General features: G+C 33.1%; 1 protein-coding gene across 6 annotated transcripts in view; it reads left to right on the forward strand.

Moving 5' to 3' along the window:
- Positions 1 to 20,637, forward strand: part of GALNT13 (polypeptide N-acetylgalactosaminyltransferase 13) — a 462,057-nt gene that overhangs the window by 70,565 nt on the left and 370,855 nt on the right. The window lies entirely within an intron of this gene.

Genomic DNA, 20,637 nt, shown 5'->3' on the forward strand with positions numbered 1-20,637 from the left:
TGAAAACACAAAAAGGAAAATTACCAAGAATAAGGTGATGCAATTATAGAAGAGAGCCCATAGTCCATAGGTAATGCTGTGTATGTGACTATAGCTTTGGGGATGATTGAAGGTAGTAGCTGGTTAAAAAACTATTATTTTAAAATAAATTTTATTGAGGTATAACATAGTGCTCCAATTTAAGTGTAAAGTTTATGAGTTTTTACACATGAATTCCATGTCACAATGATAGAATTTTTATCCCCACCCCCAGTGCCCCACGGAAATGTTCCCTTGTACCTCTATGCAGTCAGTTCTTCCACTCTAGCCTCAGACAACCATCCACTGGTCTGGTTTTTGTGACTGTTGGTTACTTTTGCCTATTATAGGAAATCGGGTGAATGGAAATGTAAACTATGAACTCTTGTTTCCAGCTACTTTTAATCACCATATGGACCTTGAGATTGAGTGTATCATTGGTTCAACTGCTGAGAAGTATTCTATTACATGTGTATATTATAATTTGTTTATTATTTCAACCTGTTGATGGACCTTACTGTTCTATCGATAGCTATTGTGAATAAAGCTGCTACTTTCATTCATAAATCTTTCCGTGGATATGTTTTCACAAGTCTTGAGTAAATATCAAGGAGTGGTAGTGCTAAGTCAAATGCTGAGAGTATTTTCATTTTGTAAGATACCACCCATCTATTTTCCCAAGTTGTTAGACTATTTGCTATTCCCATCAGCGAAGTAGGAGAGATCTAGTTATTCCACATTCTGGTCAACATTTCATAGCCAGCATTTTTAATTATAGCCATTTTAGTGAGTTTGTAATGATACCTCATTGTGGTTTTAATTTGCATGTCTTGATAACTACTAATATTGAACATCTTTTCTTTTTGGGGGGCCAATCTTCTCTTCTTTTATGAAATGTATGTCAACATTTTTGTTACTTGTTTATTTATTTACTTACCTATTTTTTAATCGTTCATTTGTGGCTTGTTTTTAACATTTTTTTAAATGGTATCTTTCAAAGAGCAGAGGTTTTTAATTTTGTTTAAGTCCAATGTAACATTTTCTTCTTTGATCTTTTGGTGTCCTATTTAAAAATTCTTTGTCTTCGCCAAAGCCACGGAGACATTTTTGTTTGTTTTTTTAGTGTTAGCTTTTAAGATTTTTGTGTATGGTATAAGGAGAGTCAAGGTTCCTTTCCCCCCCGTCCCCCCAAAAAAAAAATCCAGCTGTTCCAGAAACATTTGTTCCTTGAAGATTTTAGGAATAAGGATGATATTTACATGTAGTATTTTTCAGTATGCACCTATGAATTTTTCTGTTGCTTATGTGAATGATTTGGTTATAAAGATTTGAGTTTACTTTCTGGAATTCACTGCATATTATTTGTAATCGATATAAAATTTTTTACATAACTTAAAAAGTAACTAAATATTACTAACCAAAATCTTTTTTAGATTTTTTGACTTGAAGACAAATAAAAAATCTAACATAATTTATTACAATTGAAAACAAAAATAGGGTAAGGGGGGAAGGGGAGTGGTCGATGAGGGTAAGGGGATAAAATATATGGTAATGAAAAGAGAACTCACACTGGGTGGTGAACATACAATGTGATGTATAGATGATGTATTACAGAATTGTACACCTGAAGTCTATGTAACTTTGCTAATAATTGTCACCCCAATAAACTTTAATTAAAAAAATGCTATTTACTTTCTTGATAATAAAATTAATAAAGATTTATTGTAGAAAAATTAAATACAAATAAAAATAAAGAAGAAAAATAACTTAGAATTCTACCTAGAAATTGGCATCATGCTAAATAAAATTTAATATTTTAATTTTTTCAATCAATATAGCAAGAACATTTTGTCCTGAGTGAAATAGTCTTTCAAAACATGGTTTTAATGGCTGCATAATATTCCATCATATATATATGTACCAACGATTTCTATAATTTTCATTCATTTTTATGTAGATTGCTTCTAATTTTTACCACTAACTAATGTTATACACATTTTTAGGAAATTATCTTTGAAAGTATTGCTGATTACATATATTCTTTGGCTAGATTCTTAGTTATGGGATTTGTTTTTTGAATGGCATACATACATTTAAAAGGCTTTTGATAGATATTCCTAATGACTTCTTGGAAAGCCTGTTAATCTTTTAATCTTATCACTAAATGAGAATACTTTGTCTTACCCCAATATTGATAATTTAATTTAAAATACGTTTCTAATTAGAGTACTTTTTAATCACACATTCTCTTTATTTTTAAAATAATTTTTACACTTTATTGTACTTACATTTAAATTTTACCGTTAAATGCTGAGTATAAGCAAACAGTTAACCAAGTTTACTATTTGGAAGTGCTGAAAAGGCTGGATGAAGAAGTTAGACGACCTCAACTTTTCACCAACAATTCATGGTTCTTGCATCACGACAATGTACCAGCTCACACGGCACTGTCTGTGAGGGAGTTTTTAGCCAGTAAACAAATGCCTGTATTGGAACACCCTCCCTACTTACCTGATCTGGCCCCCAATTACTTCTTTCTTTCCCTGATGATAAGGGAAATATTGAAAGGAAGTCATTTTGATGACATTCAGGACATCAAGGGTAATACGATGATAGCGCTGATGGCCATGCCAGAAGAGTTCCAAAATTGCTTTGAAGGGTGGACTAGGTGCTGGTATGGGTGCATAACTTCCCAAGGGGAGTACTTCAAATGTGACCATAGTGATATTCAGCAATGAAGTATGTAGCACTTTTTCTAGGATGAGTTAATGAAATTAATTGTCCTCCCTCGTATGTCCAGATTTTTGAAATCTAAAGAAAAATAGGACTTTGGCTTTAAAAATGTGATATATTAGACATTGTAGAACTTATTAAGCAAATACAGAACCTATGTAGTGGTAAAATTCTCTTTCTGTACTACGATATATTTAGTGGTACAAGTAAACTCCATAGAGACAAGAAAATAAATATAAAACTTCAGGCTGCATTTGGGGGGAAATATCCTGTTCAGGACTGAACTGAGATGTCCTTGTAATCACAAATTCATTGAGTTTTTCTATTTTTAAATTTTGTTTCACCTTCGATGATTTGATTCATACATATTTTAGTTTAATAATGAGGATGGATTTTTAAAATCAATACTCACTATGACACATGGTATTTTTCTTCTCATTGATGATTTGTAATGTTAAAGTTAACATGTAGAAAATCTTTATAGAAGTTATTTATTTGATTCCATTAATTTGTCTTTTAAGTTATATTCCAGAGCTAAACTATTTTGATTATTAAATTTTTTATTAGCTTATGAAAGAAATACTTGACAGGTTTCAGACTGCTTTAGTCTAGAGAAGGAGAATATACAGAATATAGAGAAGAAGAATACACTCTTGGCTCTGGAACTTTCAGTGTGTCCCCTGAAACACTCTTATCTTGATGAGGCTTACTGCATACCTACCTACTCTTTTGTATGTAAATCATATGATTGTATTAAATATAAATGAATGGAAAATATTGTGCTATCCCTAAATCAAACCATTTTTCAAAATAGAATCTGGCTGTGGAAATGAACCTGAATATTAGTCTAAAAATTAGGTTGATATTACTGTAACCAGTGTCTTTTATATTTTTGTTTCATACTTTTTGGAATTACATTCCCATGTGTTTTATTGTAGTCCTGTCATACTGATTCTATTGGGTTGGTATAGTGAAGATAAAATAGTATAGTGGCAATAATACTGATGCTGTGGTTGCAAGATCTAGATTTTATCACAGCGTTGGCCTTGAGTAAAAGTCTGGTCAGGACAGAATCTCATTTTCTCCATATCTTGAGGATTAAATAGTATACTAAAAAAATGCTTTAGGAATCATAAAAGGCTCTAGAAAAAGACATTAGTACACAAAATCCTAATTTACCTGACGCTAACAGTTCTAAAAACAAAACCTTATTTCTTAGTAAAAACACTTTAAAATATTGTTATTATTAAAAATCACTTAAATATAATTTGTGATTCTATCTTTGGAAAATTAATTATTTTTTTTATTTACAGTAATGCAATCTTTGTTTTTAAAAATGTTTTTTCAATATAGAAAAACATAAGCAAGAGTATTTAAAAACCTGTAAGCCAACCATATTTAGGTTATTATAATTAAATTTTGGTTTATTCTTCCTATTTCTAATAGAGATCCTGCATTATTTCCTTATTTATATTCCGCTTTAATTCTCTGAATGTATACTTTAGGCATTTTCCTGCATCATCAAATATTTCTTAAAACAATTTTACTGGCTGTACTTTATTCTCTGAGGTTGGTGCAAAAGTAAGTGCACTTTTTGCAATTATTTTTAACTGTTTAAGCCACAATCACTTTTGCACCAACCTAATATCTAATACATCATAATTGTTTAGACATTTTCCTCTGGCTTTTTAAAGGGAAAATAAAAATATTAAAAGTCTATTTATTAATTCCTCACTCATAACTGTCTTCATTATTTACAGCCATGTAGTGTTTTCTCTCCTTTTGTAATCTATGAGTTGTAATTCATTTTATTATGAATGTACCTATTTGGGGGAATGCCTAATTCTATTTATTATTTATCCTATGAGATATGAATTGAATCTCAAAAGATAGATTCTTGGAGGTAAGAAATTGTTCTTGAGGAAATTGGCTCTCTCGTAGAATTAGGTCTGTGTGTGTTGTTACCAACATCTTCGCCATCATTAGATCTACTGCTTATTATCTACTATATGCCAATCCTTACATTCAAAGCACAATGTGCTATATCATTTAGTCCCCAGACGTCTCTATGGAGAAGTTAAGAGAGAATTGTCTTGATAGAATTTTCTGTAGTCATTATTTGAGTTATCTCTCCTAAATACACACTTTTATTTAATTCACCAAAAATGTTTTTGTGAAGATCACTTACAGCCTCCATCTTGCTAAATCCAGGGGCCAGCTCTCAACCTTTATCTTACTTGACTATGCATCACATTTGGAACAGTTTATCATTCGTATCTCTTTGTGATAATTTCTTTTACTTGTCTTAGTAGCTGACACACTCTCCTGACTTGTTACCTAATTGACTGCTTCTCAATCTCCTTTGCCTGTTCTCTGTTTTCATTTCACCTCTTAATGTTGAGGTAGCCCCAGAAATGTGATTAGATTTATCTGTTCTTTACTAGACTCATTCTTTTAGTGATCTCATCCAATATGAGCTCATTGCTTTATATGCAATCTTAAAATTTTACAACTTCCAAATTTATGTATTCACTTCACAGTTTTTACCTAGTTTTGAAACACTTATGACTAAGGCTTACTTGATATATTCTTTTGGATTCTAGGAGACATCTCATACTTACTATGTCCAAAACTGAGCTTCTAATGTTCCACCAAAAGCTTCCCTATGTGACGTCTTCTGTCTCTCAGTTTTTAGCAGCTCCTGCACTTCACTTGTGTAAACCAAAAATCTTAGTCATTCTTAACTTTTCTCTTTCTCTCACATTCCGTATTAGTAGATCCTATGTTTTATTCCTTCAAAATATGTTCAGAATTCAAACACTTCTCACCAACTCACTGTTCTCTCTGCTTCTGACTTTGCTCACCTATACCCTATTCTCAACAGACCAACCAAAGTGATTTTTTTTACTCATGTCAAATCATGCCATTCCACTGCTCAAACCATTTTATTGGTTCTCTGTCACTCAAGGTTAAAGTCCTTAAATGACATAACGAGTTCTATACCGCATCTGCTGACATCACTGCCAACTTCAAATCCTGTTAATCTCCTCTTGCTAATGCTACCCCATTCATGCTGACTTTCTTGCTATTCTTGGAATATGCCAGGCGTCCTTTGACCTTAGGACCTTTGCATTTGCTGGGCCTTTGCTTCTGTCTGTAACGTTCTTTCTCCAGTGTTCTTCCTATCTTATTTTTCCCCTCCCGCTGTTAATCATTGCCTCAATTGTAAGTGACAGAGAGTGGCCTCCATGGCCATAGTATTTGAACATATGAATTATTCACTGTCACTGCAGTCCCTATTCTCCTTGGCTTTGTTTTTCTCCATTGCACTTTTTACCACTTGGCATATATATTTTACTTGTTTAAATTATTTTCTCTTGTTTTCTCCCTTTCTGCCTGACAACAGTAATGCCAGTCTATTTAGTTTTCTGGTATATCTCCTGAGCCTCCAAGGGCCTGCCATATCAGATGTGTGATTGAGGGAAGGGATACTGAGTGAGTACTTGCTTAATGCTGTAATGATGGAAGGATCTGTGGAGAAAGTATTCAACTTTCATTCCCAAAATAATTTACCCCTGGAGAGAATCATTGCAAGAAATCTATATTGAATGTAAACAGTGTATAAACATGATCAATATGTAAAGAAGGCATGAAGTTTTCAAATATAGGTTTTCCATCATCTGAAAGCATCGATGCTTTTTCTTTTTTCACATACTTTTATAATATTAATTAGAATGTGTGCATTGTTATATATGGTAATATATTTCATACAAATTGTTAGACGATTCTGTAACCACTATCGTGGGTGAATAGTGTCTGAAAAAAAATTCATGTACCTCTGGACCCTCAAAATGTGACCTTATTTAGAAATAGGATCTTGGCAAATATAACTCATTAAGGGAGTTCATACTGAATTAGGGTGGACCTTTAATGCGGTGACTGGGTGTCTTTATAAGAGAAGGAGGAGACAGCAAAACCCTTATCGAAAGAGGAAGACTATGTGAAGATAGAGACAGAGATTGGACATATGCTGCCACGAGCCAAGGATTGATTTCCAGAAGTTGGAAGAGGCCAGGAAAGATTCTTCCCTATAGCCTTTGGAGAGAGCAGGCCTGTTGAACCTGATTTTAAACTTCCAGCCTCCAGAACCGTGAGAGAATATGTTTCTACAATTTTTTAGCCACCAAGTTTGTGGTAGTTTGTTATGGCAGCTTTAGCAAACAAGTACAAACAGAATTATTTATTTATTTATTTATTTATTTATTTATTTATTTATTTATTTATTTAATGATCCAGTCATAAATATAGGACAACTGAAAACATGGCTGTCCCAAATCACAAAGTAATTCAGTCAGGCTACTGCAGTCTTTACCCCTTGTTCAAGATGCTGCCACAAATACTTCTCCATCTTTCTAACTTTAATATCAGGATAAACATAAAATAATTTTGAGTTCTATGAAGATATAAATACATATCTTAGAAAGTCACCTATACTAGAAAAAAGAACCTCAAGAAATACTGACAATATATAAAGTTTTACCAACTTAGATAAGCAGGCTGCTACAATGATTGTTCTATTTCATAAGTTGAAGTTCTCGTTTCTCATGACAAAAGGAGCTTCAAATGAACTGGAAGCTATGCTGTAATATATTTGTGTAACTGTAGTAAAATTTACTAATATGGGTTATTTAATATAATCTATAAAGTGGCCTCATTGATAGAATTCATCTTATATAACATCTTGGAATTGGTATCTATATGACAAAGCAAATGAAAAAATGATGTAAAGATAGCAATTGAGTTTTAGAGTTGGTAACAGTCTTAGAAATAATAGCCTATTTTCAGATTTCTCAAAATTCTCAATGACCTAGAATATGTTTTCCGAATAAACTCTAATGTAAATAAAATTTATCAAGCAATGAAGTATACAACTCTTTTGTGTAATGAGGAATAAGTGGTCCATAGCATGCGCGCGCGCATACACACACACACACACACACACACACACACACACACACACACATTTTTTCCTAACAAGGAAATGGAGATCTAAGTGTATTGTATCAATTATCAAAGTTAGACAAATAGTAGAGGCCAAACTGAGCCTACTGAGAGCGTTGAGGATTCTGACCTAGTGTCCTATTTAGAAATTATGGTGACTCTGAAAGGACCTATACAATTTGCAACCCTGTCTTTCCTGAAATGCATCACTCTTGTATCTACAATACCCAATGTCATTAAGCATTACTGATGTTTACCAAGAATTACCCAAAATCCCTTAGCATACTATTTTAGATATACTTCGGTGAATATATTTTATAACTCTACTAATAATTCACTGAAGATTTCTGCAATTCCAAGCTTAAGGGAGCCCTTTTCTCCTCTTACCTTGAAGTGTACCTTATCTATTCTTCTATTATAACCTCTTTATTTTCAGGCTACTTATGTACAGTTTATTGTTTTTTTGTTGCTATTGTTCTTACTAAGGGCACTGTGTTTTCAGGACTTAAGATCCATCTGTGACTCAGGAGATCATCTACAAGAGTATCTTTTATAGATCAGGCACAGAACCGACATTTGGTGACTGAATAAACTTCAGTCTAGTTTGGAAATCCTTTTCTACTTTTACTTTATAATGGTTTTTTGAAGATCTTTAAACTGTGTATGCTATTCACATGCCCACAAAGTGGAATGAAGTGAGCATGACCATACATAGACGGTCTTGTCTTATGACTTGATATAAAATGTCTGGTAGAGTCTGTTGATGACTGCTATGAACATTGCATGCCCTCAATAAATATTTGTTGAATGAACATTTGTAATTGGTCTGCATCTCAAAGCTGAAGAATAATTTGTTGTTACAAATGATGTATACACTTTTACTTTGTCCGGTTCCTGAAATTAACTTGACATTGTGCTTTTTATATTTGAATTATCTGGCTGCCTTGATGTTCTTCTTCTTCCAATCTGTTCTCCACACTGCTGGCAGATAAATCTTCCTGAAACACTACTTTGATGATTTTACTTGTCTGCTCAGTGTCCTTCAATAACTTCCAACTAATGGCAGCTCAAAGTCGTTAACTCTTTACAATGACACTTGAGGCTATGTACAGTCTGAACACAGCACACATTTCTAGTCTTAGTTTAGGAAGTGCTTTACTAAATAGTTAGTGTATAGTCGTTAACACCTGGACTGTAGTGTGAAACAGATCTGCATTTTAATCTGAAGTCTGTCATTTCATAGAGGTGTCACTTTGTACAATTCGTTTGCCACTAGGAGCTTCAGTTTCTTCACCTCGAGTATAGGAACAATGACCACATCCACTTTCATTCCTTCCTTCAGTAAATATCTATTAAGTGCCTGCTATACAGGGAGCATTTCTCAAGATGCTAGGCTGTATCAGTAAACACAATAGACAAAGCTATTGTGAAGCTTGCATGCCAATTGGGAGGATAGACAATAAATAAAATAAATGAATAAACAACTTAGAAATTGTTAGAAATTGTGAGTGCTATGAAAAAAAATATGGGTAAGGAGTATGGAGACTTGGGAAGAGGTGGCAGTGAAGAGGAAGGATGGAAATCAGTCTTGGAACAACTTTCTTCCAGACTTTCCTCCAACAACTATGCTTTCCAGAAATCATAGCTACCAGGAGAATTCAGATTTTAGAGATACAACTGATTCAAGCTTTCTGTTACTTCTTGTACTGTTAGAGGGTCCTAGGGAATTGGAGTTATGTGCATGCAAAAGAAGTTGGTTTGGATAGTTTAATCTTCCTAGGTCTCTATCATTGAAAATAGTCTAGCTGTAGGAATGGAATTTTTTTTTTCCTTACGTGATGAGTGAGAAAGTTTCGTAATTCTTGATTAGTGTATTATATATGTATCCCCATTAGAAAGAACATATTTTATACTATTCTCTGCTTTGCATATGACTATCTTTGTTGCTTTTTTATTTTTGTGTATAAATACACAATTTAGGTGAGAAAAAATAAGAAGAATTTGAGCAAACTATTTATTCTGAATCTTAGTTTAAGGCAATATACATCTTGATGACGTTATTGGTATTCCCCTAATAATAACCTCCTCGCGGCTTCCTTCGAAGATAGGCTAAAACCCAAATTCTTACTGTGCCTTCAAGTCTGTGGATCATTGGTTCTTAACGCTGTATGCAACTGACTCTGGGTTGTGAACACACAATGTGATATATAGCTGATGTATTACAGAATTGTACACCTGAAACCTATGTAACTTTACTAACCAATGTCACCCTAATAAACTGTAATTAAAAAAGAAAAGAACAAAAAAAAAAAAGAAAGAGAAATTTAAAAACAAACAAACAAACAAACAAAAAACCCAGATTCCCCTGGAGGCTTAAAAATGAATGCTTCTGTCTGAACAGTAGGTTCCCCTCCCTCTTCTGATATAAATGACCTCTGCTAAGCCCTAGGCATTGGTGCTTTGTAGAATTCCTCAGTTGTTTTAGTGTGCAACCTTGCCTGAGAAGCATTGATTTATTGATCTAGCCCCCACCTTTCTCTTCAACCTCATCTTCTACCATTCTCTCCATAACTTACCTTTCATTCCTCCAAATTGCAAGTTATATTCATCTCAGGGCCTCTGCATTTTCTATTTTACTCAAAATACTTTTCCCTGGATTATCCATGTAACACTTCAACAAATATTTATTGATTACCTCTTCTCCCTACTGTGGATAAAACCGAAAAAAAAAAAAAAATCCCTTTTAGCTGGGCTACCTCTTTCTCGTCATTAAAGAATTCAGTTTAAATATCAGATCCTGACATACCTTCCCTGACCATTTCAGCTGAAATAGCCATTTCTAAACTGTTCTTTATCCCCTTACCCTATTTTAATTTCATAGCCCTTATTATATTTTTTTAATTTGTCTTATCTACTTATGTGTTATTGTGTTTCCCACCTATGGAACATATGTCCTATGAAGACGAAAATTTTGTTTCATTCAACATTTCATCCTCAGTGCCTAGAAGAGTATTGGCTATATTCTATAGTATCGGGATATAGTGTTAGAACATAGTAGGTACCCAGTAATTAATCAATTGATTAATCAATCTACTATATAATGTATCTAAACATGGGCTCTATATAGTTCCTAACCTGAATCTTGTTTACCAAATGATCATGAACCATTTTCAAATTTTGTATTCTCTGTAAAGAAATCCTCCAAAATTAATAGGTTTCAAGCAGCATAAAACTTGGATGTCTCCTATAGCTAAACTAATTTCTCCCAAGTTAATCAGGTATTAATTTATCAGAATAATATTCGTATTACTTTAATTAAACTAGCAAAATAATTCTACTCTGAAGAACAGGCTGTGTTGGAATCATGTGAGTTAAGTGAATAAAACATTTGGAACCAATAAATGTTTGAGGTAATAGCTCATTTTGAAAAACAAGAGGAGTTCATTTCAGCTTTTATTATAAAAATTTTTTTTTTCTGTCAATCTGCTGTGTTGGGCTATTTAAAATAAGTACATAGTAAATATGTTTAATTCCATGCTATTAAGGAATTAATTGCAGCAGATTGATGTTTGCATATTTTTAGAACTTTTTTGGTGAAAAATAAATAACATGGAAATACATGAATTGGCAATCTTCAATGCTTGAATTAAAGTGGCGTGAAATTAGACTTTAAAAAATTATTGATGCGAATGTATGTTTATTATAAATTAGAGCTTTAGTTAGAATAAAGTATTGAAATAATTTTATCTACAGCACTTTTTTTAGTGGCATGAATCCTGCCTTCTCCAAGGATAGAGAGCATGGCAGTCTTAACTAAATCGATAAATCATTTATCTTTAAGTTATTTTAAATATTGCACTTGTCAATTTAAAGGAATACTTTTCTGTGAGAAAGCCTTTAAAACTAATATTGTACTTGAAATAAAATCCCAGAGTACTAAGCCGTTATTCAAGGCCCTGCGTAATTTGATTTAAATATTCCTTTCCATCTATTGTTTCTCCAGGGAAAGAATGCTACTGATTATTCTTCAAAATATGTATGATTCTTTCCTGCCTTGTAGATTTTCCATTTATATGTGGGGACTCACATTGCTACTCAAAGTGTGGTCTTTAAACCTGTAATCTCAACATCACCTGAGAGCATTTTATAAAAATGAAGAATTTTAGGTCTCACCCAAACCAACTGAATCAGAATATGTGTATTAACAAGATTCCCAGGTTATTTATGTGCACATTCAAATTGTAGATGTAAGGTCCAGTTTTTTAACTTACAACTTTTCTTCATGATTACACTCAAACCCTCTCTATTGATGTCTTCCAGTATCCTCAAGAGAAATAAGATGTCTCAAACCTGGGAATTATCATTTTTTTAATAGTGCCATTAATTACTGTTATTTGTGTACAGCCTTTCTCCTTGGATATACTATTCATGCCTAAATCATCCCCTAGCTAAATGGATTTCATAGATTTTCTAAAAATGTTGTTTCAGTACCTGTAACCTAACCATGTTTCTTGGGACACTACACATGGAGTACTGAATTTAATGCAAACTGGATTACTCTAAGGTCAGAAGACAGAGTATTGTCTCTAAACTCCCTAAGCTGTTGCTTAATCGCTGGCATGTTGCTTTTCAGCATCAGAAATTTTCCATCTTCTCCCTGCATGATTAAGACGATAGTGAGAGGACCAAATGCTGAGGAAGCTCTCTACACTTACCCTGGCTGAGACCCTGTAGAGTTATGTTTGAATCATCTCTACTCACAGTGAAGCAGCCTGGGTGTGAATTCTTTTTTTGCCACCTTGCTTTTGTGGTCTTTGGCTGTCTAATTCTTAGTTTCCTCATCTATTAAGTAGGGATAATTACAATACAGTAATATACTACCTACTTCATAGTGGTATTATTAGGATTAAATTATATCTGCAGAAAAATTTGCATAGCAATTAAAATCTAATAAACACTCTGAAATGACTGTTATTGATATTATTTAAAGGTAGGTTATTTCAGCATAGCTATGCAAGGAAATCTCATACAAAATTTAAAAAAATAAATAAAATAAGTTATTTAATTTATATTTACCTTAAAGAATAACCCCAAATCAATGATTTGAACTTTAAATATTAATAGTTTCATGAATGTTGACAGTAATTTAGCTAGCCACACTTATTTAAATAATATGACAAGTTCCTGAGGGGCAGAGGATCAAAAATTAATGTGGCAAAGGCTTCCTTGCTTTTGAACAGATCGATATCTATAAGTGAACCAGAGGCACTTACAAGTAAATACCCAGGAATGAATTAAAAAAAAAAAAAAAAATCACTGTTGTTTGATGGAGTTAGGGATCTGAGAGTATGGTCTCTGCCCAAACTTAGCAACCTTAATACACATTCCTCTTCTGCCATCCTCTCTTTCTGTAATGCTTGTCAATTTCAATAGTATTCTTATGCCTAGATGCTTAGAAGGATGTTGAAGAGTCGAACTCTTTTATCAGTAATACGTTTGAAAATACAAATGCAAATCATAATAATTTTATGTAGAATTTTTGTACATCACATCATATGAACAAGTAAAACATTTTTCCAGACATATGATTCCAGACATTCTTCAATCTCATTAAAGATATAATGAAGCTGAAAAAAAAGAGAGAACAATTTCAGAATCCAAAATGAAGCTTGTGGGAATGTAAATTGGCACAGCCACTGTGGAAAACAGTATGGAGTTTCCTCAAAAAATTAAGAATAGAACTACCACGTGACCCAACAATTTCTCTCCTGGGTATCTATCCAAAAAATCTGAAAATATTTATTTGTAAAGATATATGTACTCTGAGGTTCATTGCATCATTATTTACAGTGGCTAAGATATGGAAATGATCAAAGTGTCCTTCGATAGATGATTGGATAAAGAAGATGTGGGATATATACACAATAGTATATTAGTCGGCCATAAGAAAAAATGAAATACTGCCATTTGTTACAGCATGGGTGGCTCTTAAGATTATTATGCTAAGCGAAATAAGTCCAATAGAAAAGATCGAGAACCATATGACTTTACTCATATGTGGGATATAAAACTGAGAGCAGCAAAGGAACAAGGCAAACAACAAAAAAAAACAAAACTCATAGGCACAGACAATAGTTTAGTGGTTACCAGAGGATAAGGGGGGGGGGGGCGAGGGGATGGTAGATGAAGATAAAAGAGGCTCAAATGTATAGTGATGGAAGGAGAATTGCCTCTGGGTGGTGAGCACACAATGTGTTATACAGATGATGTGTCATAGAATTGTGCACTTGAAACCTATATAATTTTACTAACCATTGTCACCCCAATAGATTTAATTTTTTTAAAAAATGAAGCTGATTGGCTTCTTAAAAAGAGACTGAAAGAATTTAAAGTTTTAAATCGGGTCAAGTCTATGAAAATCAAATGAAAGATAGGTCATACTCTTCCCCATATCCCAGATTATCATTTACTAATTCAACTGATAGAGACTCCTGGAGCTCTGTTTTGTGCAAGACGTTGCGCTAGGTGCTGGGATGTGAAGGTGAGCCACAGCATCCAGCTAATAGGGAACATAAACTTTAAAGAAAGAATTGCACGTTGATTTACAATTGTGATAAATGCTTTTAATCCAGAATATGACAGCATGTAGATGGATGACTTGCTGTTATCTGGGTCAAGGCCCTGGGGCAAGGAGGAACTGACAGATTTGAAGGACTGAGGAGGACAGAAAACAAAGAAGCTAGTGGCATGGTCAAATCATTCTAGACTCCATTAAGAGTTTTGCATTTAGTTCTAAAAGCAGTGGAAACCACTGAAGGGTGGTAAGCAAGGAATCCCTAAGGTCCTAACTAACTGCTGTGTGAAAAAAAAAAAAAAAAAGATTAGAAAACCAGAAAAGCGGGTGGGACGGAAGTCAGGTAGGGAAAATATTGCAGTAGCTTGGAAGAAAATATAATCGTAGCTTCAATCAGTTTAGTGGCGGTAGAGATGACGAATAGGAAGAGTAAATGAATTTGAGAAACTAAGATTTAGGAAGAGTAATAGGCACCGCTGAAGAGATGGTTGGGGATTGTTTGGGGATGAGTAGGAGGCAGTTGGTCAAGATGATTCAGGTTTTCTGCTTGAGCTATTGTATGGGTGATAGTGATCTTTGCTAAGAAAATGACGTTCATCTTGGATAAGCTGCATTTGAGCTTCCCTGGAGAGATTCGTGTAAGAGTGATGAGTGAGAAGTTGGATATACGTTTCTGAAGCTTAGAGAACTAAGAGGCAGCTTTCAAATTTGAAAAGTACCATTTTAAGGTAAGTGAAAGGAAATGCTTCTGTATTCATGTGAACATAGGAAACTGGTCATCTTATTTTCTTCAATGGGAGGAGTAAAGAGATATAGGCTTCCAGTGGTTTGCAAGCTTTGTTTCTCAGACCTCTAAGGTATCATAAATGTGCCTCTGAGTGTCACGTGTGCTGAGGAGGTGTCTGGGAGAAGGAGGCTAGGCCCTGAACCTCCTTTTCTGGGAAAGGGGCTCTGCTTTTATCTACTATATACATTGCAATTTCAAATGATATTTTACTTTTAAAATGATTCATTTTATAATTAAGAAATGGCTACATCTGTGGAGGAAAACTCTGAAATATTATTAAAGAGTAGTGAGGGATCGCATTGCACAAACGTAACATATAAGGATGAGGTTATGAAAGGCAACAATTCATACTTATCTCTGTAGTCATTTATTTGAAGACTAAATATTGGATTGGAATAACTGTTTGTTCGGTATCATGCAAAATTATTTTCATCCTTGTGGTATTTTTGAAGGATAAATTTCAGAAACCATAGGGCAAAAGTTGCTTCAAATTGCAGTTTCGTATTGTGAGCTGAAATCAGCAATTCACTGAACCAGATTATCTCCTTTTAGCTAGGAGACTTTTTTCCAGTTGCATAAAACACAGACCAGTGGCCCATATTCAACATTCCTTACTTTGTGATGGAATAACCTGAGATATATTTTGTCTCGCTAGTTACTTTTTCTATAGTCTAATTAATTTATATTTTATCATGCCTCTTTTGCAATGTCATTTGCAAAATCAGTGATTAGTCTTGGCTTTTTCTTGCTATGAAGGACAAATAATTACCATCCAGAGAATGCCCTTCTACTACAGAAACTGAAAAGGTATAATTCCAGCTTTCTGATGCTCTTTTTAGCTGACACTCAACTCTAACAAATGTGTGCTGGGAGAAATTGACATTTTTTTCTCTCATGTTTCATTGCAATCCACATGAACAAACACAGTTTTAACATTGATTATTTTAGTCCAGTGAAATGTTAGGAATCAATGTGACAGGCTCAGGGAGTAGTTATACTGTAGAATTAAACTTTATGATTCATTTGCAGGGATGAAATCGTACTTGGCTCATCTTAGTAAGTAAATACTGCTAAGTTTATTGAAATATGTATTGATCTGTTTTCAGTGGAAGGATTAAATGAATTTCAAAATGTGGAGGTTATAAATGTATGCAAAGTATTTTCTACTGTGATACAAATCCTGGGTTGTGTCACTTCACAAGTCTGTAAATACCTTGCTGATAACAGCAAATTCTGTCATAAATTGTAACCATCATCTATCACCAAGTTTGAATATTGAAGTGAGTATTTCTAAGGACATATAATGACAGGGAAGACTAGTTTCTTCATAGCATCTGTCAGCATAGATAGCTACCTCATTTTATAGGTGAGAAGCTTAACTATCCTTTGTAGGATAGGGCCTAGTCTAAGATCCACTATTTCCTTTAACTAGTGGCATGAAGAAGCTATAACTTCTTACTTGACTTTCATGTTAAATGGTTTTAGCCAAGCTTCATGTTTCATCTCATTTTTCAAACATGATCACATAAATGTAACTATATATAAAAAAATCCCTGATGACAGTAGTTTTTAATCTGCCTAGGGGTAAAAAAAAAAAAAGGTACGTATTCAATAAAAAAACTTTTGCTATTTTCTGTACCAGGGTCCTGGGAATATTTGAGAGACTGGGTATATTTAAGATGCTGAGAATTTTTGTTAGCATTTGAAGAGGAAAAATAAGAAGAATAAATTTACTTAATTTATTGAAAGAAGAACTATTTATATCTGGAAATAATTTAGGTGAAAATAAGATACATATTATAAAGTTACTTTGTCAGTAACATGAAAAGCAATCTTGGTATAAATTTGTTCTATTTATAAACTGACTATTCTTTTCTTGTAGGTAGAGAGCAAAATTTGTTATCAATAGTATGTAGTAAAATTTGCTATAGTTTCTCCATTTTCTACTAATTTTTTAAAAATAAATTTAAATGTTCCTTTAATCTTTACCAATTCTGAACTTCCAAAGAAATATGATACAGGTTATTATAGTAGCTTAGAAAAATATAATTATTTATGGCATTGAAATGTTATCGCCAATTTATGTAATTTTTATAAGAAATTGCTTTTCTGTATTTTCCTTTTAAAAAGTATATCACTAATTTCTATCTAAAAGTTAAGTGTTAATCAGGTTATCACTAATATTTATTGGTAAACTCTGTAAGTATTGGACACTATGACTTAAATTATGCTTTTAAAATAATACAATTTAATTCCCTTCCACTTCTTTCCTCCATTTAATTTTTGGGTTGGCTAAGGTTATTTGTTAAAGTCAGTCAGTGACCATACACTGAAGTGTTCAATGGATGGATGGTTTTTGTTCATAGTAATGCCATATTTAGGCTTTAAACATTCTCTTAAACTGATTTCCAAATATAACAATCTAAAATGAGATTCATTTGCATAATAAAATAAGAAAGAATTTGAATGTAATTTATTTCATTTCAACCCTTCATGTCCTTGGTATTCTGTTTTAATTTTTAACACCCATTTAACATGTGGCAGTGTGTATGGTCTGAATACAATGTGTTCTTTGTAGTGTGACTTATTGGCAATTTCAAGAAAGGTGTTGTCACTTACCTTGTTCTTTTCAGAGAAAATATTATGCTTTTTCCCAAAGGAAAAGAAAGATAATGTGAGACTAAAACAGGTAAATGCTTAATGGTATCACAGAACTGCAATAAATCTTACTGGTTAGCTTAAGGAAATATCTATTATATTTGATTATACCTGTCATCTTTAATTTTAAAGTTTTATTTTTTACAATAAAATGCTTCATACAGGAAATCCATTGAATGCTAATTTTTTATTTATAAGAGGTATAGCTTTAAAAGTTTAATGAAATACCTACTTCTTAACTGTATTGTAGTCAGGGGTGATTTCCAGTAGGATGCTTTCTTTGAGTTCCTGTGTCTTCCGATTTGTGTGGAATTTGAAATTAAAAAAAAAAAAATAGGCTAGGTTTATGGAAACCTTTCATTATTTTTGTAACTGACTACTTAGATCGTCAGCAATAGTTAACATACAGAACACAATCACCGTGTGCAGTTTAGTCCTAGATACTTGGAAGTAATTTGGAGGCTAGAATAGTGAAGGCTACGAAGACATATACTAATGGCACCCAGTGAAGTCAATATTCACATATAGCTGAAAAGTAAAATTTAGAGAAACAAGGTTTCTATTGCCTTTACTATTACTTAAGTCGTATTATTTGAATTATCTAAATTCCAATTTTTTGGTTTCCATGTGACATATCACAACCTTTTAAAAGCCAAATAGTGAATTATCTACTATTGTTTTTTCTTGAATCATCTTTACAGACAAATAATTTGTAAACAGTAATATTCACCAATTTTAAGTGTGCATTGTTGTGCATTTTGACAAATGTATGCAGTTGTCTAATCACCAATGTGATTCTCTCCACTCACCTCCACCCCTGGAAATAACATTATTTTTGTAACAGTAACAGTAAGTTTTTGTCCATCATCACTGATGATTCTGTTGACATTTTTTTCTCTTTATTTCATTTTGGATAGTTTTCATCGCTAGTAAGTTCACTGATCTTATCATCTGCAGTATCAAATCTACTGGTAATTCTGTCCTGTTCATTATTAATTCTTTTTATATATTTTCCAATTCTATAAAGACTTCTGTAATAAATGCATACTTTTTAAATGACTTTTCGGATCAAATCCTGTCTCATTTTTGAACTTGGGGTCTGTCAGCTGTAATATGGAAAAATAATTATATATTCGTCATAAGATTAAATGTAATTATCCATGTGTAACCCTTAACACTAAATAGTAAACTCTCAATTAGTATTAGCTTTTATTTTTATTATTACTTAGTATTCATGACTTATTAAATGCCAATTCTCAGATAACTAAATATGCTCATTATTTTTAGTTCTCAGCTAAGAGCATCACTTTCCTAAGAAAAGGTGTATTGCTTCCTCATTAATTCCTTTTCCCTCCAAAGTAAGTTCAAATGCTCATTTTTCTGAAGTTCTTTTGACAGCATCTTGCCCAGACTCCCTGCTTCACCCTGTGCATACCACCCACCTTGTTCATTGGCAGTTGAGTTGTGTAAAGAATCCCTTGCGAGTGTACTAGGTATTCCTCTTTTACATCAGTTTTTAGATTAGCTTTAATTTATTTCTGAATACCTTTCCTTTGGACCAGAAGCTCCTGGTGGAAGTGGGTTTTCATCTTATTTGTCATTATTTCAGCACCAAACACAGTATCTGACATAAGAATTACTTAATATTGAAGGGTGATATACAAAAAATAAAAATAAACTCTAGAAAAAGAAATTAACTTTCACATATGTCATTTTCATTTCAGCAGGTTTCATGGATGATATCAGCATCACACGTTAGTGGCCTTGCTTCTTACCTGTCTTGGCAAGCTGTAGAATATGAAGAGCTTACCCCAATAACTGCTTGACATCACATGAAAACATATCCTGACTAAATGTCTGTAGAAGACTTCCAGGCCTGTTTGCCTGATGCATTTCCCTGTTTCATTATTTATTAGAATGCTTTTTAGGAAGCTGGATTTGGTGATGGCTTGCAATGCTGAATTTTTATTGGAAATCTTTGGCTGTATTTAATTTCCTTGGGGTAAGTTGTTATGTGATCTCAGCACAGTATCCAGGTCAGAACCCTTTTGTACTTTTGTGGTAGTTCTCACACTGGCCCTCGGCCAGATTATTTTGTGATGTATGAGTAATGTGAAATTGCTGGATAGCATTTCCAGTGATGAGGTACTGAGACACTAAGCAGGGACCCCTGGGAGCGAGCTTTCTCCTACTATTTGATTCTGACAATAAAAAGACAACTATATCTCTGTGATTTTGCCTCTTTCCAAATTATTACCTTATATTTACTTTTTATAGTAAATGGTTGGCTTCCAAATAGCAAATGCTACATTCATTAATGTGAAGGTTGGCTTGTTCGGGAAGCATATCAATTAGAAATTATAATATTTTCTTTTTGACTTTGGACTTCCAAATCGGAGGAAAACCATGCCATATTAAAAAATAAGTGTTGCTTATTAAAACAAAAGAGAAAGATTGTCACTGTTACAAATGAGATGTTCCAGTTTTACTTAGATGTAATGTATACTAATCAAAAAATACTAAGATTACATCAATATATTTGATTATATAACAAACATAATCCTTATAATACCTGGATTTGGTAATACACATTTGAAAATCACTAATATGAAGACATACTCTTAGCATCCCAATTTGAATTTATGGACATGCACAATAGTAAAATTGTATTGGCATTAATTTTTAACCTCTCCACCCCTAAAACCTTTTATCTCAGGTTTATCCCAATCACTTGTGACTAGATTTTCATGTCAGAATAGAAGACTCCATGTTCTTTTTTACTGTTTTAAAAAGTAAAATACCCTGTAATTGTGGAAGCCTCTAAAAACAGCTTAGCATGTCCAAGGAATTAAGGCCATATTGGGTT

This window comes from Rhinolophus sinicus, chromosome 17 (genome assembly GCF_057876585.1).
Source record: "Rhinolophus sinicus isolate RSI-liver-muscle chromosome 17, RSI-T2T, whole genome shotgun sequence".
Taxonomy (NCBI): Eukaryota; Metazoa; Chordata; class Mammalia; order Chiroptera; family Rhinolophidae; genus Rhinolophus; species Rhinolophus sinicus.